This window comes from Lycorma delicatula, chromosome 10, assembly GCF_047948215.1.
Source record: "Lycorma delicatula isolate Av1 chromosome 10, ASM4794821v1, whole genome shotgun sequence".
Taxonomy (NCBI): Eukaryota; Metazoa; Arthropoda; class Insecta; order Hemiptera; family Fulgoridae; genus Lycorma; species Lycorma delicatula.
The window spans coordinates 27,633,879-27,649,599 of record NC_134464.1 but is presented as its reverse complement, the minus strand read 5'-3'; the positions used below and the strand labels follow the sequence as shown (position 1 = coordinate 27,649,599).

Below are 15,721 nucleotides of genomic sequence, written 5' to 3'. Positions count from 1 at the left end.
GCATATATCCGAAACGGAGAAATTTCTTCGAGAGTCTTATTCGTGAGGAAAAGAAAAAATAATAAGTAATAATAAAAAAGAATCAATGTCAAAAGATCAGATAGACATCATAATATACATCAAAAGCAAAATACTCAAATACTTACATACATACCCCTTTACCTGTGGACGCCATCAGATACGGGAGCGGAGTGCCCGCGGCCTCTTCACGTCATGTCGATCTCCATATGCACGGGGGACCCCCTAGTCGCTTTCGCGAACCTGTCCGCCCCCACACCCCCCGACACCGACTATTGTTTCGTGTATCCTCCCATGCTTGGAGGTCTCTCATCATGCTTTTCACATATGTAGTGATCGCCTTCCGGTTTTCTATCATTATGTCCATCAACTCCTCAGGCTGGAACATCACTTCCCTGCCTAGTTAGCAAGTAGCTCTGTCCTTCATATTTTCGTCATATCTTCGGTCCTTCGTATCTCAGACAGTGGAAGAACACGTGGTATGGCGTTTCCTCTTCGTCGCATATCGAGCAGTTCTATTCGTCGTCGAGGCCGTACTTATGAAGGTATGCTCTGTATCCCCCATGGCCCGCTATAAACTGGATAAGGCAGTAACCTAGCAAACCATAAGCTCTCCCACGCCAGCGCCTTACATCTCTCACCAGGCGGTGTGTCCATCTGCTTTTTATGCTGACATCCCACCGTTTCTGCCACTTGTTCACCATCTCCTCCTTGTGTCCATCATCTTCTGTCTGCGGGAGAGAGGACCCCAACCTCACGTAATCTTATCCGTATTTCGATAATCAGCTCATACCTAGCGGTGCGTCAAAAAATCTGATTTGGACTACAAACTTGATGTTTTGGGGCCATTGTGAAACCATCTCACACTTGATGGCAAAATCTAATTTTGGCTTTCTAAAATGCAGCCTACATGAAAACCTTGAAAACAATCAAAAATGCAGTTTTTTACGTCTAACTCCGGTTCCCGTGAACCGATTTCCTTGAAAATCAATAGGATTCTATTTCCAATTGATTTACATCAATCTACCAAGTTCCGTAAAAATCAGTTAAAAATAAGTTATTTGCATCTAGCGGACTAGGTAATCTTATACATACATATCATATACAAACTTGCATAATCTACAGTGAAATCTCCATATTTGCGCTTCCCGTATTCGCGGTGCAATATTTTGCGATGTTTTTCTATATTCGTTTCCTTATTCGCCTATAGTGATGTTTAAAAAATAAAAATATTGAAAGATTTAATGTCGCAGGTAGAGTATGAACGTGAAGAGGAAGAAGATACGATCCCTGGAAAATATTTATAGTCAAAATGCTTACCGAAGGCATTAAACTATCCCTTGATCTTATCCAGTTTTTTATAGATGCTGATATATCTTTCAATAGAGGCTTAATCTTTAAGCGCAAAATTATAATATATGCAAGAATACACAGAACTTCACACGGGTTTAAAAACAAGAGCGAGATGGAAAATTACAAAATTTTGTAAATGCAATCCGAATACTGTAGGTTAGTTTTGTACATTTCCTTTACAGTAATTTTAGTTCTAGTGTATCTAGTACTGTAGTGCTGTTTTCTTAACTTTTAAGGCGATTACCAAGTACGAATTGAACGATTTTGTTTTCTAATACAGTACGTACTGTAGTGAGTTTTTAAATAAACAGTTTGGTTGGTAAGTGCTTACGAGTAAATTAGCAAATGTTTTAAAATATTTTTTGTATAGTGTCCTATGTACTGTACTAAACCAGTGCTTATAATTAATGTTGCCGTCAGTATTACATCAATAACATCGCCCTGAGTAAGTACGCATGACTTTTTTCATTTTAAATAGAATCTAATCATTCTTCCTTAAATAAGTATTAGTTCCGTTCCGTATTCGCGGCATTTTTACGGTCTAATCCCCGCGAATAAGGAGATTTTACTGTACATAAATATTATAGAGTCGTGTTCAGGAGACTCCAAAACGTAAAGAAAACTTGGTCACTTGGTCTTCTCGACAGCCCCTTAGAAAATCTGGCTGGGCACAGTAGCGAATTTTCCAAATTCTTTGGTAAACTGCTAACAAAGGAAAGCTTGGCCAATGCTAACTAGTGCTCTTATTATTTTATTATTATTTTAATTAAAGTTTATTATTTTATTGAATTTTTCTTTTAAAAGATTATACAAAAAGCAACATCTTCGTTGATGTAAGGGTGTCTTTTAATACGGTATTTTTTCTAATTTTCACTAGTTCCTTGTGATGACTTAAACGGTTAAAGGCTGGGCCCGCATTCAAATTATTTTTTTAAATATTCATAACCATTTGTAAATAATTCTTGCCTGAATTTTGGTATTCCCTAATCTCAAAAATGTTCTCCTTCATTTTCATTTTTTAAATTTTTTGACTGAATTTTTTTTTCTTAAACCTAGTGTTCGGTAGTGCATGTAATAGAATGTTTCTCTAATTAAAAATTATTGATTTTTAACTGGTTGTGTTTATTTGTGTCTGCAATTTCATGTTATTCTTATATTCTTTAATATAATTGTTATTTATATATTTTCTTGAAGACTAAATTTCATATAAAATTAGCATATCGTTTAAAATAAAAACAGTATCACCTTCCTCATGTAATTAACGTGATTGTAAGGTAGACCTATGGATTGATTCTCCCCATACTCGTCCCAGCATGTTCCGTCAAATTTATCCATCTTCTTTGTGCCGAGTGGGTCAGCTACCTTTATTCCACGTAATATTCCATGTATAAAAATACAAAGTTCAATATATAAAGTAAAGGTACGATGATACCTACTGGTAGCACGCAGTTAAATATTTGATTGTACTTAAAATAATTTGTAACTAAAAAAAAAAAAATATATAATTTGTGAACATAAAGTGCAAGTGGGTAACTATGGTTATATATAAAAGTTGCAGTTATCCATGGCAACAATATTTTTGTCTTATTAATTTTATTAATACTGTGACCAACAGTAAAAACGTATTGAGACCAATTAAACTATTATAAATAGTATCAATATAATATAATAACTAACAAAATGAAAGGCAAAATAATATTAGCGGCATCTCTCATTGCTGTATGTGTAGCAGCACAGTGGTGGCGGTATGTAAATATTTAACCAAAAAAAAAAGTAATTGTAATTTTAAAATTTTAATTTTATGACCATTTAATAAGATTCCGTAATTTCTTAGTAATAATTTTTTAATGACAAATGACTGTGAAGCAGCTAGTACAACTTTTCCAAAAGGAATTTAGTGAATATCTGTAAAATTACCTTATAGGGTTCATACAGTAGTTAACACCTTCAAGATGTAAATTCTGATTGCTGTTTTGCTTCTTTGTGCACTCGTGAAAAATGAAATCGCCCCATCCACTTGTTTGGAGTTAGAACGTAATATCAGCAAATGTAGTAAAGAACAATAGTAGCTGTCACACTAATTACTTCACTATTTGTTAATTTGTTTTTAACTCATTCTGCGAGTAAAAAAATGTGGTTTGGTTACCGACTCCAATGAAAGACTAGCAATATGAGAATCATAGTGTCAAAAGATCTCGCTGAGGTGTGTGTGTGTGCGCGCGTGAGCGTGTGCGCGCGTGAATATCCTTTGACATTCCTTCAGCTGATGAGCAAATTGTTATTTCATTGTAATTCCAGTATGATGATCACATGCCAGAGGTTGCATGAACTTTATAAGATCTCTATTTTGCCAAGCAGAAAACGTGGCCTTTCCCACGTACGACTTTATTGATAACAAATATATTAATGTTACACAAAATATAATTTATATTAAAAATATTAGTTGATTAAAATAATAGATATTTCTGTTATTTTAGATCTCGTCTATCTCAAAATGTATTTTTTAAATCATGTAATGTTACGATCAAATCTTTTTACCTGAATTCATGTGTATTATTTGCAGATCAAGACGTAGTCGTGCAACTCCTCCCACACGTCCACGTCGAGTAATATACCCAATTGGTATCTGTCCGTTATGTAAAAAAGTAAACTGTTTGGCTATAAAGGAGAAGATAATTTACATTTAACTTACTTCCAAAAACGGTAAGCTAATATTTACATAATATCATATTATTAGAAAAATTATTAATATAATTAAGAATAAGTAAATTTCAATGAGGATAAGTATAAATTTATTGTTCTCTGAAGGTCTGGGCGTACATGATGCTTCTAACCTTGTACATGCCAGTACAAAAGCTTATTTACTTTAAATGTTTATTTTGTTTTTCGTAACTTGGTTTAATCATATAATTCATTAAACACTATGTCTAACATGATCATCTTCTGATGAAACAGTTGACATATAAAATTGTATAACGTAGTTGCCTTTGGATTGGAAACTAACGCTAAGTACAGTAATTATGCCAGTGTGAAGCGAATTCTTTGTTCATATATTGATATTCTTTATTAGATTATTATTCTTATTCTTTCATCATATTTGTTTAAATGTACAAGGCAATACCGCAGAACATATCAGTAAATAGAGAGTTGTAAAGTATTCCAGTGGCGGTTATCCAATAGGAATAGTGGACAATCACCAGATAGGTGAATTGAGAAATGTGTTGAAGTGTGTTGAATCTGAAATGATAATATATATGACTATACAGTATAATCCTGCAACAACTACTATTATAGCAATACTATTTTACATTATTTTTAATGTGAATGATGTACCTATTAAAGCATATATCAGATGCCTTCTGCTATCACAAACTAGAAAAAACTGTAAATTATTAGGGTTAACTGCTGTGACCTGTCTAAGTGGTTTTCGCTTATGAACAAAATTTTTAATTCAGTTTAATGATATGTCATTCACATGAAAAGGTGGTTATTAAATCATCTTCACTAGAAGGTGGAGCCAAATACTAACCTTCAGTTAGATATACATGAAAAATATAAAGAACCATATTGCCTGCCTGAACAGTAATAATTAAGGATAAAAAAGCCATATTCTTCCTTAAGCATTATTTCAAAGTTTGCAAATGATAAATTTCTCCACAAGTTTCATGTATTGAAATTATGAATACTAGAATAAACTATAAAAGGTGTAATTCTATTTCTAAATTTCTAGGTACATTTTTTTTGTCTAATTATGTTCTTTTTCTTTGTATTTTACAGCCTTCAAAATTTTTCGTGTATGGACAAATTTTGAAAAAGTTATCAAAATTAAGAATATTTATTAAAAGTATAAAGGTATGTGAAACTTGCATTTTTTTCCCCTCTTTACTTATGATATTATATATAATGATAGTTTACATAAAAAAGAGAGGTGAAATGTTCAAAACCGCCCCTAATTCCCTGTACTCTGTTTATATCTGTTTTTAAAATTTAATCTGTTTATTTGTACAATTTAATTTTTTTAAATTTATTTTTCACCCATAAGTCGAGAAATATATGTTGAATATAATGAAATTTTCATTAAAGTGACAAATTTAAGTTTTACAGATAACTTGATGAAAAATTCTTTCGGTTTTACTAGTTATTCTTGCAATTATCAAATGTAGTACCATGCATGTAGGATAAACTATAGGAAAGGACAAACACCACAAGCATTGTGTTATTAAAAAGTTGTGGCAATTACTTAAATACAAGAAAATTAAGAAAAGACTGAGAAAATATTTGAAAGTTCTAAGCTTAAGTTAAATGCTTTTTTACTTTATTTAGAATTATATTTGTTTACTTTCTTTAAGAAAACATTGAAGGTGCCATATTATGCTTAAGTTGAATCAGTAATTTCATTATTAAACACTATTTGAATAATACGTAAAACCTTCTTATGCTGACGGATATTTTACAATAATTATTACTATAATTTCAAATATGAAACTACTTTTTTAATATAATTTTTGATTCACATCCTGTTTTATTTATTTTGTGTAAGATAAATTTCATTCTATCTTTCCATAATGTCAGTTGTCAGAGTTATATTAATATAACTATTAATTATTTTAATAGATTGTTTACTGACAGCAGGTTTTTTATCCTATAATTTTCATTAGAAGGTGAATTAATAGGTAGCAGAACTAACTTACTTTAAAATACATACAGTAATTTATAATTTAATATTTTGCATCTTCAGCTCTTGATTGTTACTTTAATTTATTAAAGGTGTTTATTGTTACTCTCAGTACCCTCTTACAACCGTTTAACTTTGGTCATTTATGAGAACCATTTTAATGAACATGGCAGTGGTAGGCAAATATAGCAAATTGTAGGTTTACTTGGAGTGTAATGTAAGAAATGTGCAAAGTTGTTTGTAACTTTTAGTTTCACATTTTTTGTAAAGTATTTAATTTTTTAACAATTTTTATTGATTTCAATAATTGTTATCAGAAAACCTAGACTTATTTATGGGAAAACTACTGAAATAAGCTGGCATAATTGATGTAAATATCTGTTTAGGGATTTCTTTAACAGTGTAATGTAAAAATGAGCTGTTTAAAGTATTTATAAGTGGCTAAATAGGATTTTTCTCAGCAATACAATATTTAAAGTTATGCTTTTTAGTTTTTATTGGATGGTATTTTTGTTGCAGGTATCCATTTTATTGATACATGCAGCTGATGATGGAGAGTTGGATCAAAGCTTATTCTGTAATTTAATCAGCATCTACAAGATTCTGCAATGAAATTAGTCTGTGCTGAAATAAATGGTGAAGCATTTGATTCACAGCTTGCTATACGAGTTAGGGAATCGTTATTTATACTCGTTATTTAACAGATAGGAAATTCTGGTTATGTTTATGATTAAATGCAGTAAACGCCTATGCATTAGTAATTAAAACTTGGACACATTTGATATGTACTTTGAATCAATTTATGAAAGCACAAAAGTAGGAATAAAAATAACTTAATCTGTAAATCTTTCTTTATGTATCCCATTACCAGAAGCATAATAAAATAATTCATATAATTAATTTAGTAAAAAATATTTTATTTCCTGAGTTGGTAATACAAATATTTGTTTAAAAATATAACGTCTTTCCTAGTACTGTCCTTATCATTAATAATAACCGAAGTGTATGATTTTCCAGTTGATTTATAAAAATTTTTATGCCTGTAAATTCATTTAATTAACTTAGTAAAAAACAATTTATTTCCTGCGTTGGTAATACAAATATTTGTTTAGAAATATAACGCCTTTCCTAGTACTGTCCTTATCATTAATAATAACCAAAGTGTATGATTTTCCAATTTATTTATAAAAATTTTTATGCTTGTAACCGAAGTGTATGATTTTCCAGTTGATTTATAAAAATTTTTATGCCTGTAAAACACAAAGAAAAGTTAAATTAGAATGATTGAATGTTAAAAATAGAATAATCTAAAGTGTTAAATTAGGCTTGCAAATTAATCCAGACAAGGATGTTATTTAATAAAAGTTCAAACTGAAATCATACTTGTACAATTTGTGAATATCTAATATAATTAATATGTTTTTTTCTTAATCACTCAACGTATGTACACGATTTGGCATCCATGCAACAAGTGTACTAAACATTTTTTTCTATTTCTTCATCATGATACCATACCAATGTTATGGATTGATGACATCAGTTTTTGTGTATGGGTCGTTTTTGACTATTGCCTAAAGATTTTCATTACGTTACGGTGACAAATCATGGTTCAACACTCTGTTGCCTTGCGGCAATTGATTTTAAAATTGTCAATCTTGAGAAATCCATTACTTTCCAATAAACCATATATTAGAAGTAATGTATGAACCTGAAACAACACCAAAACATTTTTTTCTGAGGTTGTTTAACTGATTGTTGGATTTCAGCTGGTCATGTATTTTCATCTAATTCTTTTCTTATGTACGGTACCCATTCCCTTGAACATAAAAATTTGTGTTTTTCCAGAATTCTTTAGCCCACAAGAGCAGTTTTTTTGCACATTGCTGAAGTAAAAAGCCACTTTTCAGCTGCCTCATAAGCTTTGCATGCTGCTGCAAGAATTCGGTGTATATCAGTTGTCACAATTAAAAATTTAATTCTAAAGCAGATGATGTTGGATCAAGTTTATCTGTCGTGTCAAACTGATATGCTTAGGAGGAGAAACAATTGTCAAACGCGTTCTAGCAGTTTCAACAGAAGAATAATATGAAAATATAATTTTGTACTAAAAGGTGAAATAATTTTGAAAAAGCAGAGCGAGTCTATGAACACTTTTTAGTTTAGTTTTATTTCTCTGTGTATTTATTGCGTTTCCCCATACCGGGGCTGCATACAATAACGCTGATGTGGTGGCCGCCGTTATCAGCCTCCTGATTTCCATCTTAGTTGTGCCATTATTTGAAAAAGCTCCTCAAGTCCTTAATGGGGGGGGGGGTAACCCTGTTGCAAATCATATCGACATGTTTACTAAATTTTAAGCTTTTGTTTAGCAGAACACCAAGGTATTTTGCTTCGTTGACTTCGATGACTCTTTCTCCTCTGATGTTTATATTTATGTTTCTGATGGGTCTTCTACCAGCAAGAACCATGCAACAAGATTTCCTAAGGAAAATCTGCAACTTATTTCTTTCCAGCCACTCGTCAATTAAACATAGCGCTCGATTGGCTTTGTCCTCTACGATATCTACATTTCTATCTTCCACTAGAACCGCTATGTCATCCGCATAGTGTCGACCACTGATACCCCTTCTAGGTAATTTAATCTAAAAATCCCGTCATAGAAGTCGTTCCACAGGGTAGGTCCAAGCACGGATCCCTGAGGAACGCCTCCAAACAAATGATATATAGCTTTACCTTCAAGCGTTTTAACTTCGATAAACCCAAGATGGAGGTAATGATTAATCTGATTAATCAGATAGTCACTTATGTGCATATTTTGTAGGGCTGTCTATTATAGCTGTCCACGGTACTGTGCCGAAAGCGTTTTTTATATCGAGCATAATCATGAGGGGAATTTTCCTGACTCTCCAGGATCCACTTCTAGTTGTTAAAGCCCAGTTTTTAACTCATCAATAGCACTTATAGTAGAGCATCCTCTCCTAAACCCGTACTGTTCTGGGTGTAAGCATTGCCTCTCCTCAATTTCTTTCCTAAGCCTGGTTTCAATAAGTCTTTCTACGACCTTCCCCATATTGTTAATTAGCGTAATTGGTCTATAACCTCCTGTTTCATTGGCTGGTCCTGCCTTGGGGAGAAAGACCGTCCTGGCTGCCTTCCAGCAGTCAGGAAAACACGTGTTTTGTAGGCCAAAGCTGGCAATGTCCACCATTTCCCAAGGTATTATTTTTGCAAGACCTTTAATGGCAGCTGTTATGCCATCAGGCCCTGGGCTTTTTTTATTCTTCAATTTGCCGATAGCCTCCATCACCTCTTGCTGAGTAAACCTGCCGCCTTCGCAACCAATCACTGATCTGTTAGGATTTTCCGCTCTGGAGAATAATGTTCTTACTAGTTGTGCCGACGTTTCATTACTCAACGTCGGCACATGCCTGCCCACACGTTTAGTGATGATTTTAAATGCCTTGCCCCTGGGGTCAGCATTAAGTTCATGGCACAGTTCCAGCCATTTACTTCTTTTCGCTTGCTTTATAAGAAAGTTCAATTTCTTTCTGGCTTGTCTGTAGTTTTCTACAGCTAGATTGCCTTCCTCTATCATGCCGTTTCTAGCTCGTAAACGTTGTGCAATTCTTTTACACCGTTGCATTATCTTCCTTTGGTCTTCTATTTCCGGTGACCACCAGTATACCGGAAGGTGTCTATTGTTGTTTTGCAGTATCTTGGCCATTTCTTCCTTGATGATGTCTTGAAATATCACCGGGTCTATTTGTTCGCAGTTCATGATCTTATTTGCCGCGTTTCTGATTACGCGGTGGATCTGGAAGTCGGTCAATCGGTGGTTGATGTGTATCTGTCTTGTTCCTGTAGGGTGATCTTCAATAGTGACTAAAATGGCCTTATGGTCGCTGCCGATTTCCTCATTGAGGACTGCGAAATCAATTGTATTAATATTCAACCTGCCGTCAACTAAACCTAAGTGTAAGATCGATTCATGTCCTCTCGCACAGTACGTGGCAGTCCCTTCATTCATGCAGGATACCCCGGTGGCCTCCAGTAGTTCCTCAAGAATTCTTCCCCTAGCATTGGAGGTGGTGGCTCCAGCCAATGCAGTCCTACAGTTAAAATCTCCCAACACGACTGTTATTTTACGGCAGCGTGTCATAAGTTGTTGTAAGCTAAGTAATTTCTGCTGAATAAAATCCATGTCGCAATTCGGGCTGATATATATTCCGATAATTATTATATCATTTAGTTGTATGGCTACAATGCCATCTTCTCTATGGTATAAACTATGATCCACGTTGCCTACGATTCTCCTAATGGCTACGTCCCCGTTTCTGTCTGGCAACCATTGACCCCTGGCCTCCGAGTACATGTTGGGTTCCGTGGCCACCAGAAAATTGAAATTGCCTCTTGTGGCCATCTCTACCGACAGATCCACCGATAGCCTGCTCCTATTATTATTGATCAGAAATATCTTACACATGATTTTTGTTACAACTTGTATTAGCAGTTCTATGTGACGTAGATCCTGTTGCTTCTATGTGACGTAGAAGCATCTTGTTGCTTCTTTGCAATCTTTAATAACGTGTCCCGGTCTGCCGCAATTGAAACATAATTCTGAACGATCCGGACCTCTACATTCTCTCCTGCCATGCCCTGTATTCCAGCAACGATAGCATTTCTCGACTTCTGTGCGTATGTATGCTCTACAGCACACCCAGCCAACCCTCAGCCTTGATGCAATGAGCTTAGTAGCGTTTCTTTGGTTAGTGACCACAGTGGCATTTTTTGTATTGCCATACGCTTCTCTTATGGATGTGATTTGAAAACCTTCACCAACTCCAAGTACTTTTTCGATCGCCTCCTTGATTTCTCTTTCTGTAGTATCGTACAGCAGGTCCTTGACAAGCACCACTGTTATACGGTCGCCTTTGGTTCTAATGTCAACTTGAAGTTCTTCAGCCCTATTCTTGAGCAGAGAGGAAAACTCACCTGCTTTCTGTGATCCGCTAATTCTGACCTCTAGTTGTTGGTCTCGGCCTTTCCTGATGGATAAGATATCCCCTGCTTCCTCAGCCTTGACTTTATCTTTCATTGTTTTTAAGAGATCCGCGTATGTTTTTCCCGGCGCCTGTACTACCACAGTCTTACTCTCCGTAACCGGCGGAGTTCCTCTTCTATTCGAGGCAGATCTAGATCTCGCTCTTCCATGCTCACTTAAATTGGGGAAAACCATTCTCGGTAGGGTCTTCCCTTTTCTCATGAGGTATATCACAATTTTCTTAATTATAATACCCGATGGGCCGTTGGGCACCACAAAGACTGCTGACTCTGATTTTCCCACTACTATTCTTAGAGCTTTTATTACGTGGGCTGCCATGGCCTTTTCCCCATTGCTGGAATCAAATATAACCGTGTATTTGGTACCGCACGTTGTTATTTTTCCGTCCTCAAGAATTGTTGAATCCTGTAGAACCATAGCACCTGGTGTAGCCCCAGCGTAGTGGCTGCTAGGCCTCAGTCCATTTAAGTCAACAAAATGACAACTGTCCTCCCCTATTTTTGGAGCATTTACTAGGGTTAGACGGTTCATCACCCATGATGACCATCGTGTCAATAACTAGGAGGAAGTTATAATTTCAACCTGTGTGTATATCTATAAATACAGAGTGATTCATGAAGAATGTAACAAATTTTCAAGACCTATCTACTGGTAAAAATAAAGAAGAAAGTTCATATATACATAGGTTTAAAAACGCTTCATTAGCGACTGTCGGCTGGTGAAAGAATTCACCCTGATTTTTGAGCCATTGGTTAATTAATCGAGACTGCAATTCTTAAGACCCAAAATAAGGAAATAAATTTAATGGTTTTTTTATGAAATCTAAAAATGTTTAAAAACAAGTCTCAGAACTTTTTTAATAGTTTTTGGGGTAAAAACAAAAGATTGGGGACGAAAAACATATGATTTTATTTTTGACCCAAAATAACTTTTTTAAATGACTAATAAACACATAAAAGTTTTTAACAAAATTTGTAAAGAATTTAATTTTGAGTAAAATGACCTGAAAAAGTTCACAGAAAATAAAAACAAAGGTAAAAATTTCAAAGTTTATTAAAAACAAAACAGTTCAAAACTGGCAGATTTTATACAGTATTTTGATTAAATTGAAATCGTACTTCTCACCAAATGAACCGATATTTGATTATTTTTTTTTTTAATAGAACGATATTTTATATACGAGGGTAAGTCAATTATTATTCGCAATGTAGTTATAAATTTTATTGCAATACAAATAGAAAACTTACATGTACATCATATTTCAACATACTTCCCTTGCATTTCAACGCACTTGGTCCATCGTTGCACAAGCTTTCTGATGCTCTCATAAAAGAAGGTTTTCGGTTGAGCTGCGAGCCAGGAATGCACCGCTTCTTTCACTGTTTCGTCCGAGATAAATCGACGGCCTTATAATGCCTCTTTGAGTGGACCAAACAAGTGGTAGTCAGAAAGGGCAATATCAGGACTATACGGAGGATGAGCCGGTACTTCAAAGTTGAGTTTCTGAAGCGTTTCAGCAGTTTGGGCAGCAGTACTTGGACGGCCATTGTCGTGCAACAACACAACACGTTTCGATAGCAGTCCTCGGCGTTTACTTCGAATGTCAGGCTTCAGCTTGGCAGTAAGCATCTCACTGTAACGCCCACTGTTTATTGCCGTGCCCCTTTCCTCATAATGTTTCAGAACTGGGCCTTGTGAGTCCCAAAAAACCGTAAGCATCAGTTTTCCTGCGGATGGTTGGGTCTTAAACTTATTTTGCAGGGCGAATTTGGATGTTTCCATTTCATACTCTGCTGTTTACTCTCCGGCTCATAAGGATGGATCTGTGTTTCGTCACCAGTGATGATTCTCTCTGAAGATGTCCCGTTTGTTACGATAGCGATCCAGATGTTTTTGGCAGATGTCCAAGAGCTTCTTTGTTTACGCAACTGTGTGAATTGTTTTGAGACCCATCTTCCGCAGACTTTATGAAACCCAAGTTTGTTGTGGATGATTTCATAGGCAGAACCGTGACTAATTTGCAGACGATGTGCCACTTCATCAATACTTACATCAAAATTATTATGTTTTTAATGCCCTTTAAATAACCTTACAGTTTCTACTTAAATTTTTGAGTTGCTCTCATGGCTGCTTTAAGCTGTGGTAGTTAACATAATGTATGCAAAGCTTGCCGTAGGGAATCATGGACGATAGGTGAAATAGAAAAGTAGAAGCCTTTGAAACATTATTTCAGAAAGATATTGGAAATACAGAGTTGATTGGCTCAAAGAAATTATAAAGGAAAAATCATTTTTTAGAGACGATGTAGGTTGGTGGGCCATGTTTTAAGACACCCAGGGGTTGCTTATTGTTCACTAATTGATTAAGTCAGGGTTTATTAAAGCGTAAGCTGAGTTTCACTAATGGAACTAGGACTAAATTTCGTTGTTGCGATCAACATGTTTGGTGGTATGTTGTGTTGGTTTTGCCTCGAATTACGAGACATTCACGAAATTGGCTCATAATAAGTAGAACTAAGCACGGGGTTCGCGCTTCTGCGAGCTCGGTTAGTTAGTTCACAGGGAGATGATGTAGGACATTTAAGATGTCCTACATCATCTGAAAACAGCGAAGGCAGTAAGCTGAGTTATCAAATCACCGATGCAAATGTTTACCGAGGCATTTGCATCGGTGGCATCCCAACGAGGCCAGGCTTATTACTAAGAGACATAAAAAGTTAGAGGGCGATAGACGACTCCGTTAAAGCCTATCAGGGCAATGACGCGTGGGGGGCCGGAACATCATTAGGGTCTTCCCCTACGGGGTTGGGCTGTTCACTAATTGAACAGATTTCAATGTACACATTAGGGAAAAAAAATCACAGATTTATTTTATTTGTCTTATCTAAAAATACGTATCGAACAGAATACAGAAACAATAATCGAATACAGTAACGATTTAAATTTTTTAATTATTAAATGCACGCGCGCGCGCGCGCACACACACACACACACACACACACAAGAATTGTTATAAGAAAAGAGTTACTTTAAGATTAATTGCATTGCGTTGAAAACATTTACAAATTAAAAAATAATTAACAGAATGAACTTTATTCGATTTAAACTGCTTAACTGCTCCGTTGACCTATGTGAGAAAGAAACATAACTACATATAAATATATTATTTTTACCACGATAATATGCATTTCTATGTTATTGCCAATTATAACTGCGATGTTTATTTAAAACACTTTTCGTAAAGTTAGTATAAAATTTGAAAAAACATCGCGAGTGTGTTAGTTTGCGTAAAAATAAATCCACGATTTTGATGTTTGCATGTATCCAAACACAAATAATAAATAACACAAATAACCCAAAGTGATTCTAATTGGAACCTTTTTTATCTGTCTCTTCAACTAGAATTAAAAAAAAAAGTATCTAATTTAATTGCCCGTGAAAAAAAGAAAGAAAAAAACCATGTTTACAGTCATATATATTTTTCTGTTAATGTATCGTAACTAATAAGATTAAAACAATGTGAACTTTTTAAATTACTTGAATAATATTTTATTAAATTTGTTTGAGAATTATTTTTACGTATGCTTTGTCATTTTATTCATCACAAGATTTCAGGTGTATTTAACTTAGATTAATGATTTGTAATAAACTTACACATCAATGTGTTATTCTTTTTTTAGAAAATTCCTTTTTAATAATCCTGATTGCGTAATGGATGTAAGTTAACATTTTATAATATAAAATAAAGGTTAATTATAACTTGGTAAGTGTTTCAGTAATTTAATAAATATGCACCTAATTAATTTCTTGAGTATACCAAACCATCATATTATAATATTTTTGATTTTCGAAAAAATAATTTTTTTTTTAAAACACTTGGATTGTTTTTCGTTCCGGTTTGTTCATATATATTCCGTTTTTGTGGTACATAAATATTAAAAATTTTTTCAATTTCTGCAAAGCCTTTTGTTTGTTTAAAATTACAACGTTTTTTTATCGGTTTTGATCTGTTTTGTTTTTTTTTTTTACTTTTAAGACCATAATGGATCACTTTAGTTCATTTTTGGCAAGTTCTTTCTTTTCTTGCTGATTTGTTGTTTTTCAGCTTTTCTTTCTTGCCAGTAATTTCTAAGGGTTTCAGATCTTCTTGCCCTTTCTTGTTCAGAGTACACCCGGCTTATTGTTTTCTTGGGTTTTGATAGGAATCTTGTTTCTTTACTTTTTAATTTCTCATAGTTTCCGGTTTTAGTTTTTAGGTTTTCACGGGTTATGTCTAATTCCTCCATGTCTTTCTGTACTTCGTATAACCAGTTCGGTCTGCTTTTCTTGTTCCAGAAAAGTTCGATTATCCATCTGATAAGTCTGGTCTCTTCCATTCTGAAAATATGTCCTAGGAAGGAAATTCTCTTCTTTCTAAATTTATTAGTTATCGGGATGATCGTTCTGTAAATCTCTTCGTTTGGAATAATTCTCCAAATCCCGTCTTTTTTAATGTTTTTCCCGATGCATCGTCGTAGAATCTGTCTTTCAATCTTTTCCAGTTTGTCGGTAAACCTTGTCTGGTACGGTCCAAATATGGTTTCGCATCCGTAAAGTATTTCTGGTCGGATAACT

At 34.4% G+C, this 15,721-nt stretch overlaps 1 long non-coding RNA gene across 1 annotated transcript; it reads left to right on the top strand.

Moving 5' to 3' along the window:
• Positions 1-12,628: 12,628 nt before the first annotated feature.
• On the top strand, positions 12,629-14,874 carry LOC142331249 (uncharacterized). The gene is made up of 2 exons (XR_012757932.1): positions 12,629-13,553; positions 14,510-14,874. It is a non-coding gene; the product is annotated as an uncharacterized LOC142331249 (long non-coding RNA).
• Positions 14,875-15,721: the final 847 nt, after the last annotated feature.